This window comes from Alligator mississippiensis, chromosome 4, assembly GCF_030867095.1.
Source record: "Alligator mississippiensis isolate rAllMis1 chromosome 4, rAllMis1, whole genome shotgun sequence".
Classification (NCBI taxonomy): Eukaryota; Metazoa; Chordata; order Crocodylia; family Alligatoridae; genus Alligator; species Alligator mississippiensis.
The window spans coordinates 238811966-238828669 of record NC_081827.1 but is presented as its reverse complement, the minus strand read 5'-3'; the positions used below and the strand labels follow the sequence as shown (position 1 = coordinate 238828669).

Sequence of the window (16704 nt, the reverse complement as noted above, 5' to 3'; positions counted from 1 at the left end):
ATTTATTAGGACTGATTATTTTTTGCACTTCAGCCACTTCACGCTACCCCTTTGTTCTGAAGGGATCAAAACGTGAAAAGAATGATCCCCTGAAAAGAGGAGCTGCCAAGTCAGTTTTACATCAGGCCCTCCTAGTTCCTAAAATGTGGGTGATAACATTAAGGTGGCTCAGTCAAGTTTCCTGCATGCCATCTCGCCTGGGTTGGTCATCAGCTCTTATCTGGATACTTCTACCTCCCGCACTATAGGTGCAGCTAACCACCTCAGTCATTAATGGATTTTGCCCTTAAAACACGTTTGTTATGCAAAGAGGCATTATCACCCTGTCTTAACTTTAAATAAAACAGAATGGGAGAAGGTGCAAAGAGGGATAAGTTACTTGCCTAAAGATCTCACTGGATCCACAGTACTGGAACAAGGGGCAACAGCCCCAGATGCTGACTCAGAGGGTGGAGGGGGTACAAAAACAACAGCAGCTGTGCTTCCAGCTCAGCTGCCTGCACTGTGCTACTGATGCACAGCCACTGACAATGTCCCACATGCCACCCAGGGCATTCAGACATCCAGGTACACCTCTGTGGACCAAACTGGGAACTGAACCCAGCTCTTTGGAGTCCTAGTCCATAAACAAGACCATTCTTTTTCCTTCAAGGGGCTACTGCATCAGGAACACAAATTAGAGCAGGTCTCAGGATCCCCCAAGAGCAGAATAGTTTAAAGGCAATCTGTAACACCAACAGCACTCAAACAGCAATTCCCATGCACTTTAAAGGGTGTTAAACTTTGCTAAGCACCCTCTAAGCATCTTAAAAGTTATGCCACTTCAGGCGAGGGTCATCTTTGAGCCGTTCTGTGGAACTTAAGCTTGGGTTTTGTTACTGCACTCCACAGTGATAAAGTGACCAATTCAGTCATCCAGCATCCCAGGATACACAGCTCCCAGCCTCTCTACCCCTGACAAACTTTCCACCCTCCCAAACTCTACTACCCAGGGGCAGCGTTAGCCCCAAGCCAATGCCTTCACCCACCTCCAGTGGGCATTACCCCCGCCTACATGGCACCATGCTGCCAGCTTCAAAGATTCCAGGAGACCCAATCCAGGCCCCCAAGCTGGCACCAGGCACATAGCCTTCCCCTCAGATGACTAAACCTTTGCCCTATATCTGGGCAGCTCTCCCCTAGGCATGGGGAACTGTGGCTTCCCTCCCCATGTTCCTGGGGGCTGTAATGTCGAGCACGGTGAGAGCATGGAGCCCAGGGTAGGCATGGCTCTCTGGGTTCCATGCTATCGCTGTGGTTAACCCCCGGCAGCTCAGCTGGGAGCAGAGCCACCAGGCAGCAAAAGTAGGGAGCCCGCTTCCCTGGGCTCCAAGCTCTCACTGTGGTTTTGATGCTCCACTCCCAGAGGGCAGAGTCCTGGCTCCTGGCCACCCTGCTACTTGCCAGCCCCTCTCATGACAAGTCACAGTTGTGCAGGTCAGAGACAGCATTAAACTTTAAACTTGTGACGGCTCCAAAACCGCTCTAACACTGCCAGCAGTCCACATGTTTAGAATGGCTTAATAATAACCTGTAACAACACCCTAATTTACAGTCGCCTCCCCTATCCTCTTCCCCTTTCATCTTTATCAAAGTACAGAAACAGAGCATCAGAAACTTGGGCATGTCTTTGCATCCAAGGGCCTCTCAAACCGCATGGTGAGGCTCCCAACGATTTGAATGGGTCATCTAAGAAGTCTATGGGCCAACGAGAGGCAAAGCGCTGCTCGACCTGGTGCTGGCTACTGGAGAGGACCTAGTCGGCGACCTAGTGATCGATGGGAAGCTGGGTGACAGCGACCACGAGCTGATCACCTTCACCATCCGCCAAAAAGCTGGCAAGTCAGTCAAGGACTTGCGTTTTGCTGACTTCAGGAAAGCCGACTTTGACAAGCTCAGGAGGCTTGTCAGTGAGGCCCTAAGGGACTGTGACCACAGGGAGAGGGGAGTTCAAGAAGAGTGGTTGCTCCTCAAGGGAGCGATCCTCAATGCACAAACTAAGTCTATTCCATCTCAGAGGAAAGGCAGCAAGAGGGCACAGCAGCCCCCCTGGCTCTCTAGGGACCTAGCAGACCTCCTGAGGCTAAAAAGAAAAGCCTACAAAGGATGGAGGATGGGAGTCACCTCCAAGGAGGATTATTCTGCACTGGTCTGGTCCTGTAGGGAGCAGACCAGGAAAGCCAAGGCTGCAACTGAACTCCAGCTAGCTTTGAGCATCAAGGACAATAAAAAGTCCTTTTTCAGATATGTGGGGAGCCGGAGGAAAAGCAGGGGCAACGTTGGACCCCTGCTGAACCAGATGGGGCAACTGACAACTGACGCCCAGGAAAAAGCCAACCTATTAAATAGGTACTTTGCGTCGGTCTTTCATCATCCCCATGGGACGCCCGTGCCCGCTACAGGGCCGGGAAGTCCAGGTGAGGGTGATCCCCTGCCCTCCATTAATGCTGACTTTGTGAAGGAACATCTTGAGAAGCTGGATACCTTCAAGTCAGCTGGCCCTGACAATCTTCACCCCAGGGTACTCAAGGAGCTGGCGAGCATCATAGCCCAGCCTCTAGCGCGGATCTTTGAAAACTCTTGGCGCTCTGGTGTAGTGCCCGAAGACTGGAAGAAGGCCAACGTGGTGCCTATCTTCAAGAAAGGGAGGAAAGTGGATCCGGCTAACTATAGGCCCATCAGCCTGACTTCTATCCCGGGGAAGATCTTAGAAAAGTTTATTAAGGAGGCCATCCTTAATGGACTGGCCGACGCCAACATCTTAAGGGATAGCTAGCACGGGTTTGTTGCGGGTAGGTCTTGCTTGACCAATCTCATTTCCTTCTACGACCAGGTGACCTATCACCTGGACAAGGGAGATGAGATTGATGTCATATATCTTGACTTCAAAAAAGCCTTCGATCTGGTGTCCCATGATCGTCTCTTGGAGAAACTGGCCAATTGTTGCCTTGGGTCCCCCACGATCCACTGGCTGGAAAATTGGCTCCGGGGTCAGACCCAGAGGGTAGTAATTGATGGAAGTCACTCATTGTGGTGTCCTGTGACCAGCGGGGTCCCCCAGGGCTCTGTCCTTGGACCCATACTGTTCAACATCTTCATTAATGATGTGGACACTGGAGTCAGAAGCGGACTGGCCAAGTTCGCCGATGACACCAAACTTTGGGGCAAAGCATCCACACCAGAAGACAGGCGGGTGATCCAGGCTGACCTGGACAGGCTCAGCAAGTGGGCAGATGAGAATCTGATGGTGTTCAACGCCGATAAATGCAAGGTTCTCCACCTTGGGAAAAAAAACCTGCAGCATCCTTATAGGCTCGGCAGTGCTATGTTGGTTAGCACTATGGAAGAAAGAGACTTGGGGGTCATCATTGACCACAAGATGAACATGAGCCTGCAATGCGGTGCTGCGGCTAGTAAAGCGACCAAAACGCTGGCTTGCATCCATAGATGCTTCTCAAGCAAATCCCGGGACGTCATTCTCCCCCTGTACTCGGCCTTAGTGAGGCCGCAGCTGGAGTACTGCGTCCAGTTTTGGGCTCCACAATTCAAAAAGGATGTGGAGAAGCTTGAGAGAGTCCAGAGAAGAGCCACGCGCATGATCAGAGGTCAGGGAAGCAGACCCTACGATGACAGGCTGAGAGCCCTGGAGCTCTTTAGCCTGGAAAAGCGCAGGCTCAGGGGTGATCTGATGGCCACCTACAAGTTTATCAGGGGTGACCACCAGTATCTAGGGGAACGTTTGTTCACCAGAGCGCCCCAAGGGATGACGAGGATGAATGGTCACAAACTACTACAAGATCGTTTCAGGCTGGACATAAGGAAGAATTTCTTTACTGTCCGAGCCCCCAAGGTCTGGAACAGCCTGCCACCAGAGGTGGTTCAAGCGCCTTCATTGAACACCTTCAAGATGAAACTGGATGCTTATCTTGCTGGGATCCTATGACCCCAGCTGACGTCCTAACCTTTGGGCGGGGGGCTGGACTCGATGATCTTCCGAGGTCCCTTCCAGCCCTAATGTCTATGAAATCTATGAAATCTACCAAGCAATGTGACTGAGGGGGAGTTTCAAAGCTCTTTAGAGCATCAACAGCATAACTGACAGGATATTCCTGGACCATAACAGGATCTCAATGTCCTGCACTTATAAACCATTAGAAAAACCAGGAAGTTTTATAGCAATGTGGGTTTTTTTAACGTTTGGAGGTTTTTAGATGGGTAATGGTAGTTTGTATAACAGCTCACCCCAGTCTCATCTTTGTCTCAACTGGTAAGATCCAAGCTTGAGAGGGAAGGAGATCAAAGCTCTATTCCTATGAAGGTCGGAAGCAGCCATGGCTTACAACAAAAAGACAGCCGTGAAGTCCTAAGTAGCCACTGTTTTGTGATGGGACACTAAGGACAATCAATCTTTATTTGTATTCAAGATCTGTCTTCAAAATACTCAAAATTTGAGGCACTGGTAAATATTGCCAAAGGAACAATAAATCCTATCTGTTGCAGAAAGGGGTTTATTCCTAAGCCTTATGTTAAATTCAAATTCCAGTCACAATAAGCCTCAGAAAAGCCGTATGCTAACTGATTTTCTGATAACTGTTACACAAGAAAATCCTTTGCATTGAGAAAAACGTAAGCATATGAAACACAGACTATGAAGTGACTTAATAGCCCTAAGCTCAGTGAAAGGGAAAATCACTACTTTAAAATTTCAGAAACTCTTTAAAAAGGGGAGAGAGAGAGAGAGAGAGAGAGAAATACAGGTACTTTCATAAGAAAGATAATCAATTCTTCAAAATCAAAAAGACACTAACAAACAAAAAATACCTCCACCATGCCTAATGGCAATTCTTTGCTGCCTTCTTTCGCCTTCTGCTGTTGGCATCTAGTTGGATGAGAAAAATAATTACAGTATTATGGACAAGCAGAAAGGAACTGATGGCCAAAGAAGAAACCCCACAGAGAAGAGGAAGCTAATTTTCTCCTTTGCAAATGCCATGCATTTATGAAACAGTTCCAGGTCTTAACTAAACTATCTTCAGGAGATATATAACGCTATTAGAATAACTGATACTAGGTTAAAAATCAAGGGAGTGACTTGGATGAGAATGCAGGCATGTAGAATTTATAAAGCCACAGCCCAGCAGAGACTTGGCGAAGCATGTGACAAGAGACAAAATGAATTATGTTGCTGAAGAGGACATTAGGAGGAGCCTGTTCTCTGACCAGTGTACCAGAGAGGGCACAGCATGAAGCAGAAGGCAGGAGTAATGATACACAGTTCTTTTTATGACTGGGTGATGGCACTGACCATCCCATTATTTTTTATTCAGAGACTGCCAATAGTATGATAAGTGCTTTAAAAGGTAGGTAATTGGATGAGCAGGAGATTCCCTGGTCACAGCTCAGCTGTTCATGAGGCAGGACAGCAGAAGGATCCTTCTTCTGGAATCTGCACAGGCCCAGAGAGATGGCTGGGTACACTAGGGATAGTACAGCAAATACATTCCCCTTGCCTGACACCTTGCCTGGGCCAGGGTTATACTTTATAGAGGCTCTGTATCCCTGGTCAGGTATGTGGCTACACCACAGCCTTAAGATGATAATGTATACAGACAACAGAATTCAGCAGCACTAAATGGATGAACAAGTACTGGTAGTTTTAGCTTGTAGGTGAGCAACTACAGGTAAGAAGGACGAGTCCCTGTAGACAGTAGTGTACATAGAAAACATCTGGATCTAGTGTAATGACTGATTTACAAAACCTTGACATTGAGCTATGGGGAGATAGATGTAGACATTTGGCCTTCCGTATATATTAAAGCTGGATATGCCTCAACCATCCACCAACAGGTATTCCCTAAACCAGGGGTATCAAACTCATCTGTCCCCATGGATTGGATGAGTGACACAGGACTGATCCATGGGCCAGATGAATGACAGTAGATTGAGCCCATGGACCCCTTTATCTTCCCCATCCCCCATCACCACTGGACCCAACACCCATGGCACCTCCTCTGGCCAGTCTGGGATGCAAGCTGCACACAGTGCCCATGACAGGCAATCCAAGGCAGGTGCCAGGTGCAGCAGCAGGTGCTGGACCAGTTACAGCAGGCACTGCCTGCAGCGCAGTCCTGGACTGGCCAGAGCAGATGCCAGATTAGACATGCAAGGGATCCTACCCCATCCTGCTCCAGGACTCATGCTGAACATGGCACCTGTCCCAAACCACCTGGAGTGGACGCTGTATGCGGTATGTGTCCTGGCCTGGCCACAGCATGCACTGGAGGCAGCTTGTATCATGGACTGTCCAGAGCAAGTGCCACGTGTGGGGCACCATCCTGAACCAACCAGAGTGGGCGCTGCCGTTGCTGGATCCAGCATGCAGAGTGAGGGGGGCAGAGGATCACAGGCTGGCCCCGCACAGATGCTACTGCAGCACAGGTCCTGGAGCTAGCATGCCATGTCACATAAGTCCCAAGCCCTGCGTGTTGGGCAGGTCTGGTGCCTGCCACATGTGGCTGGCACTAGAGCAACACAAGAGCCAGTACCAGCACCACAGCCTGAATGATGTGGTCTCTGGTCCAGATCCAGACCACGAGCCATACCTTTGACACCCCTGCCCTAGACACACCATTGTAACTGGAAGGAAGCAACATCAGAAACACCAATCCCTTTGTAAGGAGATGAACAGCTACTCAAGGACTTGAAACCCAGCTGCAGGTGGTCAGCAGATAATAATCTACCTGGCTGAGAGACTTGGGGCCAGCTGGAAGGGATGATGGCCAGCTAATGGGACTGGAACCACAAAGAGTCAGGAACTTCAGGAAGCAAGTGCTGGTTGCTGTGCTGGGGAGAATTCCAGGTCTAAAATTGCTCCTTTTCCTAACGCCCAGAAAGGGCAGGTGGTTTTGGTTGTCTGTTTCATTATTGCTTCAAAGTAATTCTTTGAAAAGTAAAACTGGCCTGAGAAATTAAGAAGGGAGCTGACTTGCCTGTTTAAGGCAGCATGGTAAGTGACCCACGTATACCCCTCCTCACAAGAAACAGTATTCTGAGAAATACATCTCACGTTGGGAGTTGTAACAGGGTGGCCGTAATGCCCCTGGAGCCCTCTCAGCCCTTGTCAAGTTTGCTCTCTTTGGGCAATCTCCCTTTCCACTGTCCTGCCACACCTTGATGTATTTATCTTTTAGAAAAAGGGAAGCTGCCCCAGGGCTCACTAATCCTCGTCTCACAAAAACACAGGCATCCGTGTCCATTGCCTTAAGGGCCAATTACAAGAGCTCCATCCTCCCCAGTACACACCCCCATGCCTCACAAATGTAGCACACACTCATCATATCATAACCACCCCCACGGGCTACGGGCTCCTGGCTCTGTTCATCCTTACACCAGCACTTCCGGGCTATGGACACACTGGTCCCCTCAACCTCCGGCTGTGGCCCTCCTGGGTTTCAGTCCTTCTGCTTAGGCCCTGGCACTCCTAGGACAGTTGAGACAGACCCATGAGCTCTCCAGCCCCACCAGTCTCTGGCAGTGGCCCTTCTTGAGCCTTGGCCCTGCTCCTAGGCCAAAAAGACCTATGGGCTCCCTGGCTCTATCTACTCCCCAAGACCTGTCCTCTTTCTGAGCCCTTTAGCTCCCTTCTCTCTTTGGACCCTCTGGTCCCTCTCTCCCTGGGCCAGCTGGGACCTCCTCACTTCATCTCAGTTCCTTCCACAACCCACTTTCATCTCAGTTCCTTCCACACTCCTCGGCCATAAGGCTGCGTGCTGGCTGTTCTCCCAGCCCCAAGGCTGAACTCCTGGCCCCAAGGCCGTAGGCAGACAAGTTTCTTTGGGTAAATCCAATACCTTAAATTAGACCAACTAAAAATAGTTGGAAATATTCTTCTTTACAAGCTTTTGGGTATAAACACCCTTCTTCAGGCAGAGGGAGCATCTGCAGTTGTTTTGCACTCTTCCTGGATGAGACAGAAGCCAGTATGCAAGGATTCAGGTCAGTGAAAATGCAAACAGTGTGACAGTGAAGGTCAGAGGGGGTGAGAGACAATGGGCGAGAGACAGGTGGGGGTGTGGGAAAAGGAAATGGTGACCTAGAGATAGAATGTAGCTAGTAAATTGTAGGGAGATTACCTGGATTATCAGATGATAGGCAAGTTATAATGTCCCATAAATCCAATGTCCATATTTAGTCATAGCATCATAGAAAGTGAGGGTTGGAAGGGACCTAAGGAGGTCACATCTAGTCCAACCCCCTGCTCAAAACAGGATCAGCCCCAGCTAGATCATCCCAGCCAAAGTTTTGTCTAGGTTTGAAAACCTCCAAGGATGGAGCTTCCACCACCTCTCTGTTCCAGTGTTTTACTACCCTCCTAGTGAGAAAATTATTCCTAATATTTAATTTAAACTTCCCTTGCTGCAAATTGAGACCATTGTTTTTTGTTCTGTCATCTGCCACCACTAAGAACAGTCTAGCTCCATCCTCTTTCGAATCCCCACTTCAGGTAGTTGAAGGCTGCTATTAAGTCCCCCCTCAGTCTCTTCTTTGTTAAACTAAATAAGCCCAGTTCCCTCAGTCTTTCCTAACTCATGTGCCCCAGCCACCTCATCATTTTTCTCACCCTTCGCTGGACTCTCTGCAATTTTTCCACATCTTTTCTGTAATGGGGGGTCCAAAACTGAACACAGTACTCTAGATGTGGCCTCACCTGTGCTGAATAGAGGGGGAATAATCACTTCCTTTAAACTACTGGCAACACTTCTACTAGTGCAGCCCAATATGCTGTTAGCCTCCTTGGCAACGAGGGCACACTCCTGGCTCATATTCATCTTATTGTCCACTGTAGCCACCATGTCCTTTTCTGCAGAGCTGCTGCCTAGCCAATCAGCCCCCAGCCTGTACTGGTGCATGAGACTGCTCCACCCTAAGTACAGGACTTTGCACTTGTCCTTGTTGAACCTCATGAGATTTCTTTTGGCTCAATCCTCCAATTTGTCTAGGGCATCTGAATCCTAGCCCTACCCTCCAGCGTCTCTGTTAATCCCCGCAGCATGGTGGCACCTACAAACTTGCTGAGGGTGCACTTTGTGCCATATTCTAGGTCATTGATGAAGACACATTGAACAAAACCGGCCCTAGGACCAACCCCTTGGACACTCCACTTGACACCAGCTGCCAACTAGACATTGAACCATTGATTACTACTCTCTAAGCCTGATGCTCCAGCCAGTCCATGATTTTTTGTATCTAGAACGTTGATGAAGTAAAGTTCATTGGCTCATCTGCAAAAGATACTTTGTAAATTCCTTTTGAGGATTAAAATTGAGAGATTGGAGAGAGACTGGTTATCTTATGCAAAATGTACCCCCACAGGTAATTGGGTATTTCTGTCTTTGATAGATTTTTGGTGTGCATTCATTCTGGTGTGCAGTTGTTTGGTTTCTTCTACATATTATCCATCAGGACATTTAGTACACTGAATGAGATCTATTGCATTTCTGGAGGTGCTGGTGTAAGATCCAGGAATGGTGATGGTTTTTTGTGGGGGGGTGGAGACGTGTTGGCAGGTTTTACATTTCTTGTCATGGCATGGTTTGGATCTATTTGGTGTTTTGAGCCATAGGACATTTGCTTCTGGTGATGAGATTGGCAAGGCTCGGTGTGTGCGTAAAGGCTAGACACACTTGGTGTGAGCCAGAGCTGCTCTCTCAGCAGCCTGCTCAGGGGCTCCTTCCCCACCAGCTTCCAGAATAAGACTGCTTTCCTACCTCAGGCCCTGGGCTTATGTACACCCCAAGCCCAACCCCCTTCTGGTCATGTGTCTTCCCCAATTGCTGCCTGAGCTGTTTGTAGACCCTTCTCTCCTCTGAAAGTGACAGGTGCACTGAGCACCCTGTCACAGAGTCCATTGGGAGTTTATATGTCACTGTTCTGAACATAGTTTCAAAGAGCAGTTTCTGACACAGGATGGAAGCATCTTACTCAAGTACCAAAGCTGCTGACAGCCAGCTTCCAATACAACAAATCCCAAATGCTAATGCAACAGCAATGTTCATTCCTTATCTAGGACACACCTGTATGTCCCTGAAAATATTAAGTCACAGGCAATTCTTTATGAGTAGACCTCAGAGCACTGAACTATATTATAGGGAGGGAACCTTTTTTCAAACCATAAATTAGAATATTCTGAGTCTAAAGCCAAATTCATACCTTGAGCAGATTTACGTCAAGCATAAAAAGAACATGTTAATCTTCATTAACAGCAGTTTGCAAATTCACTGCAGTATCATGCCCTTGGACGTATTAACATCAGTTTGTAATTTCACTCATCAAATATCATCTCCATAAACTTGCACTGACATTACTTTCCCTTCTCCTCACATCCAATCATACAAGGGAAAAAAAAATATCTCAGTGAGGATATGTGATCACAATCTCCTTTGCAGACTACTTCTGTCAGGAGCAGTGGTGATCTTCCTGAGAAATGGAATAACAAGACACAGGAGAGACATGCTAAAATGAGTGTTTCACATCAAGATCGCCATCTTTCAGGATCAGACCCTTGCAACAGTTTACAGAAGTTAACAGTTCATGAAACCATGGGAATTTTACCACTGACCATTAAAAGTAGGATTATGGTTTTAATGGGTACAGTAAACATTTCAACAACATAAGTTCCTTCTTTTCTGTGGGCGTGTCTACATGAGACACTAAATGCGCAGTAGACTAATTCTAGTACACATTAACGTGTTGTGGCAAACGCTGTGCTAATATGCTAAGGAGCAGTAGAATTACTCTACTGTGCATTAGCATCACTTATAAAGCATGTGCCAAAGCTACTGCTACTGCGCACTGGAGTCAGTACCTGTCATTACAGGTACTAAACTTAATGCGCCATAACTACGGTGTATTAAAGAATGTGTACATGCACCCTGTTATCAATTAAATGGCTCTCATAGAGCTACATGGTACTTCCTAGCCTACTCTGAGCAACAATCTTTAGAGTTGCCTTGTGTGTAGATGTACAATGTGAAGTGGGCCCCTCATGACTGTGCCAGAAAGACTCCCACTTCATTTTATGCTGCACAGCTTGACACATCTCCTAGTGATATTCCCACTTCTGTAGGTGTATAATTTGCACATGGAGACATACTTACCCACACTTTACATGCAATGTGGCAGGTCACGGTCTTTCACAAAGATGCAAGAAAATGGTTTCCCCAAGTGCTTTACTGAGCCAATAAATGAAAATGGTGGAAATTTACATAAACAAGAGATCAAGTTTTCAGGAGAGAAGATGAAAGATTCAGAAGTACACAAAGGGCCTTGAAGATCATAGCAGAATGCAACCGAGTACAGAGCAGGTCCAGACAACCTAAGACCTGAAGTTCAAAAGCAAACAAGGGTGGGGCTAAAACAGTCCAGATTAGGGAACCATGCAAGATGCACATTATCCCCCAAGGGACTCAGATTTTGTTACCCTGAGGTGATTGTATGCTCTTGAAATGAGCAGTGTTGACTTTGATGCTTGGTGACAAACATGTTATTTTCAGTTGCTTTAAGAACTTATGCCAGCATGACAACATGTAACCTGACAGAACATGAATCAAGTGTCATGGTGTAACAGCTCTGACTGGGGGGAGGGGGGCCGTCTTTAAAAGTTTAAATGCAAATCCTGCGGTCCTGCTTACTCAGAACACAGTAGAAATAAAACCCTGTGTGCTAGCAGAACTCCTTGCGAGCTCAGATTTCCTACCCTACTGTAACAGCTAAGATTGCCATTACATCTACATAGTTAGACAGAGGCAAACAAGCAAATAAGTGAGTCCTGAAGAAGGCACAGCTTCAAGACCTATGGTAAAACTGGCTATTTTAAACACAAATTCCACTCATTCAATCCATTGGGCATCAGCATCTACAACGTGTAATAAACAGTGCTTTGGAAGTCATGTCAATGGCAGTACTTATAACAATAATGAGAAACCACAGGATCTTCATTAGTCTAATGCAGTGGTGCTCAACCTATAGCCTGAAGGCCAAATCCAGCCACAGGGCCATGTCATTCAGCCTGAAGGGCTCCCTATGGGTCTCGAAAGTCAATGGCAGGAGAGGGGCAGCAGCAGCATTAATTGCTGCAATTTTGGAAGCCACAGCAATTACCACTTCCATGGCTCCCCTGCTGCCATATTTCTGGACCTTTGGGTTGGATGACATGGCCCTATGCTTTTTCATGTCCATATGACGAGGTGTTTAGCACAATTTGCAGATTTATTGGAAGCCGACAGGGCTATGCTATGAGCACTTCTGCTGTGGTCAAACCTGCAACCTCTGAGCTGTCAACTGTGTGCCTTAGTGCCCCTGCCACCCCATCCCTGACCCAATGTCCTGGATCACACTGGATCCAGCACACACAGCGAGGCCAGCACATGAGATTGCTCCACAGCCAGATCTGGCACTTGGGATCACACCAACCAAACCCTTTTGTCAATCTCATATTGGATCAACTTGCACTAACCCCACCCCAAGATCTGGCGTATGGACTGGCCCCACACCACAACATGGGGCTGAAAGGATGACTACCACCGGTCTAATGGATATATAAGAATTAACAAGGACTGGCTTTCACCAAACACATCAGATCACCAGAATACAGAAATATATAACACCATTTATGGTATAATTAGCAAAGATCAATATTTAACATGGGCTCTGGCCCTAGTCCAGTAGGTTGGTCCATATGCCCAGATGCTTACAGCTGTATGGAGCTCTACATGAATTGCATGAATTCGATGAGCACAGGAATTTGATTTGCTGATTCGATCCTAAACATTCCCTTAGCATGTTATCATTCTCCCGTTCACATTTCATTATAACTGCTTAACCATTATTATTATTACAAAGTATTTATTAAGAATTTTATTTTACCTATTCTCATAATAATAGTATTCAAAGCACTAGGCAGACATTACTGGATACGGTGCCTATGTCCTCCCAGAAGGCAGCATAAGTAGGAAGTGTCATCCTTTCATCTTTTTTTTTTTTTTAAGGTACAGTATGCATGGAACATAATTAAACTCAGACTTAATTAAAGCTTTTCTTCCCCAGAGACTGACAGGTAAAATATAACTTACAGAACACTCATTTCCAAGTACAAAGCAGAAAAATGTCTTCAATCCAAAATGACACAGCAGTTAATATTATGGAGCAGCAAAGCACTAGAACAGGAATACTTTCAGTACTCTTGGGGCCAAATTATGCATTTATTTACACCAGTCTCACTCCTGACTGTTTCCATTCACTTCAACATAGTGTGACAGAGCAGGAAATGAGCTGGCCTTTGCAATGTATGGCATTATTAGATCAGGGGAATAGGCAGACAAAATTATGTTCTATTTTTTTCCCCCCAGTGGTTGAAATTTCAACCCTCTTCTGAAAGACTAGCTTGGGCAGCTCCTTCTGCACATGCAGATCTCCATTGACATTAATGGATTTTTACAGGGGCACAAGGATCCACTTATGCAAAAACATGTGCAGAACAGTATAACCCTAAGGAAGTTACTTTACTTTTCTCAGGGCCAATTTGCTTACCCTGACATCAACAGAATGGATAAATGCTACCTGTCTAACCTTGACGATGCATAGGGGGTGCACGCGGATGCATGTGCACCCCGAGTGTGGCAGTGTACCCCCTGCAAAAAGTGCTGCTGACACAGGCAGCATTGCCTGCGGGTGGTTGCTGCACCCCCAACCTCACTGCTGACACCACTGCTGCTACCTGAGGGAGCATTCATGCTGTCTAATATCTGTATAATTTTAACAAAGCTGTCAGAGACTTGGGGTATCCTAGCATTGAGTGGTTCAGTGCCTAAGATGCAGCTGGATCTTAGGAATTGTTTCCTGTGTGAATATCTTAAAATTTTATATTTAAAAAGAAAGCAGCTATGACTGCCTCAGGGTCACAGCAAAGTAGGGCTGAAAAGGAGCTCCCACTGTGTAGAGTCCTATCCTCTGCTCAAGGCAGGATTACCCCGATTAGACCATCCCATCCAAGTGTCTGTCTAACCTGTTCTTGAAAACTTCCAAGGAGGCGATTCCCTGACCTCTCCAGGTAGCCTGTTCCAACACTTGACCACCCCCATAGTCAGAAAGTTCCTCCACATCCCCAACCTAAAATATCTCCTGATGAAGCTGGAGGCCATTGTTCCTCCTCCTGCCCCCTACAGCCACAGAGGGATTATCTCTATCCTCTCAGTAATCACTCCTCAGGTATTTGAAGGCTGTTATCAAATCTCCCCTCGGTCCTCTCTTCCCCAGTCAAAATAGCTACAGTTCTTTCAGTCTTTGCTCACAAGTCATGCTTTCCAAGCCTCTAATCATTTTTGTTACTCTGCTGGATTCTTTCCAATCTGTACATGTCCTTCTTGCAGCCCAAAACTGGACGCAGAACTGCAGGGGAGGCCTCACCAGTGCTGAACAGAGAGAAAGAATCACTTCCCTACTTCCCTTGATTTGCAGTGACACCTCTGTCACCCCAACCCAGTATGCTGGGGGGGAAGCGGGGTGTTGAGGTTGGGTGTTTTTGCAAAAAGAGCACACTATGTATTAGCTCATATTCAGTTTATGGTCCACTGCAACCCCCAGGTCCTTTTGTAAAATAGCGTGCCTAGCAAATCACTCCCCAGCCTGTATTTGTGCATGCAATTATTTGGTCCCAAGTCCCGAACGGTGCAGCTGTCCTTGTTTAATTTCATCCGATTGATTTCAGATCGGAGCAAGGTGCTTGTGCATGTGTGGAGAAAGGGAACTCCAGGAGCCTAGAGCACTTTCCATTCAAAAACAAAGGCATGTATATATATAGAGCGCGCGCTCAGGCATTTCCAAGGTTAGGGAGCAGCTGGGTAAAGATTTTCAGGATCTTTCTCAGTATAACACCCAGCCTGCCTTTGTGTTTTGTACACTTACAAGCAAATTCGCAGGGTGGAGAAAAGTAAAGTGCCACTTTGCTTTTCCTCAAATATCATCTAAAGATAAAAGGAGCTGGGGGCAGGGAACTGCCAATTAGTGTTTTCAGAAGGACTAGTAAGCCAATAATAGGCACCTAACCAAACCGCTTAGAGAAAAATTATGACCTGTGCTATACTGAGCTTACACTTACCTGTGAGGAGTAGAACAGCTGCTTCAGGACAAAAAGGCCACCACAACTTTCTCTGCACCAGCAGCAAGATTGCCATCCCAGGCAGAAGCAGAAGGGCAGGTTCAGGCCACCAGAGATAGGCAAATGAATCAACCACTTGTCTCAAGATGTTTTAGAGCTGAAGGTTAAATTTCTAAGCCTCAAATGTTGACTAGCTCAACAGATCCTAAGGCGTGGACCCCTTGGAGAAGGTGAAAACAACAGCTCCTCCCTCAGGCCCATGTAGCAAAAGGAAAACAGCTGGATTTTGGGAACCTGGATTAACACAGGCAGGTGAAGGTCCTCACCTAATCAGGAGCTCACAAGGGGCTTTTGTGTCAGGCAAATATTACAGCTGCTTATTTTGCATGAGTATCAGAATCACTGCAGAGTCCTTCTTGCAGACAAAGGAAAAGCCTAAAGCTAAAAACAGTGTCTTTGAAAAATAATGCAGCTGTAATAAAATATCAACATATATATTGTAAGTACAGATTGCATTTGACAGGGCTTGGCTGCAAGATACTGAATAGTTGTAAGGGGCATTATAAGTACCTGAAGGGGTGCTCTCCTTTGTGGAGAAGTGCAGCTGTAAGAGCCTTTAGCATGAGCCAGTCTGAACTGCTTGTTATGCTCTGCAGAAGGGCATTTTAAGCAATGCTTGTTAGATACTGAAAGATCTGTCAGTCTTGTGGGTTTGGATGGACTGGCAAACACCACGTCCTGCTCACTCATGCTCCTGCCAGAGATGCTCTTCCTGCTGTCAGTGGGATGGTCAAGGTCAGTGCCGGTGCTGCACAGGCCTATACCTGTAACTACGTCCTTCAGGCTGAGGACCTGTTACCGGTTAGGCCCATTTGACTTCTTGAACAACACGCTGCAGGCTGAAATGCTGAACATTTCCCTTGTGTTGGAGCCTTAACTGCCCTAGTTTTGCTGCACATTCCTCTCTCTCATTGCATTATTTATCCACATTTACAAATCCTTCAGTGTTATCTAAATATTCATCTGAATTGTGTTTAGTGTCTGCCTGACACTAACCATAAAATATCGAGATATATATATATTGTAATTACAGGTTGTGTTTGACAGTACGCTATGGAGAAAGCTGGCTATGAGAGTAAAGACATTCAGGGAAGTTAGGGGGATGTTAGATCAAGTTAAAAATGGCCACCCAATCTAAGGTAGGTCAGGATGGGGAGGCTAGTGGGAAGGCTTGGGGGGTAAGCAGGATCCATGGGAGGATGGGGAAGAGAAATTGGGAGGAAAGCAGGGTCTGTGGGGGTGTTAGGAAGGTTTGGTGAGATCAGAAGAGCTATTCTTAGGGGCAGCTTGGAGAAACGAGGGGGCTCTTTCCCTCTCCCCTGGGACTAGGGCTATTTTTAACCCCCCCAGTAAACCTACCCCCCTCTCCTACTTTCCCCTACCTCACCAAGAAATAATCATATTCCTGCACTGAAAAACTTCCTTTAAAGTCAAAGCTGTCTCTTGAAGGC

The 16704-nt window shown here is 46.8% G+C and overlaps 1 long non-coding RNA gene across 1 annotated transcript in view; it reads right to left on the bottom strand.

Moving 5' to 3' along the window:
• The window catches only part of LOC132250413 (uncharacterized), a 300006-nt gene extending 284538 nt beyond the window's left edge, over window positions 1–15468 (bottom strand). Inside the window, exon 1 of the long non-coding RNA XR_009462133.1 lies at window positions 15194–15468. This is a non-coding gene — a long non-coding RNA (uncharacterized LOC132250413). The remainder of the gene's footprint in view (window positions 1–15193) is intronic.
• Between the last annotated feature and the right edge of the window lie 1236 nt (window positions 15469–16704).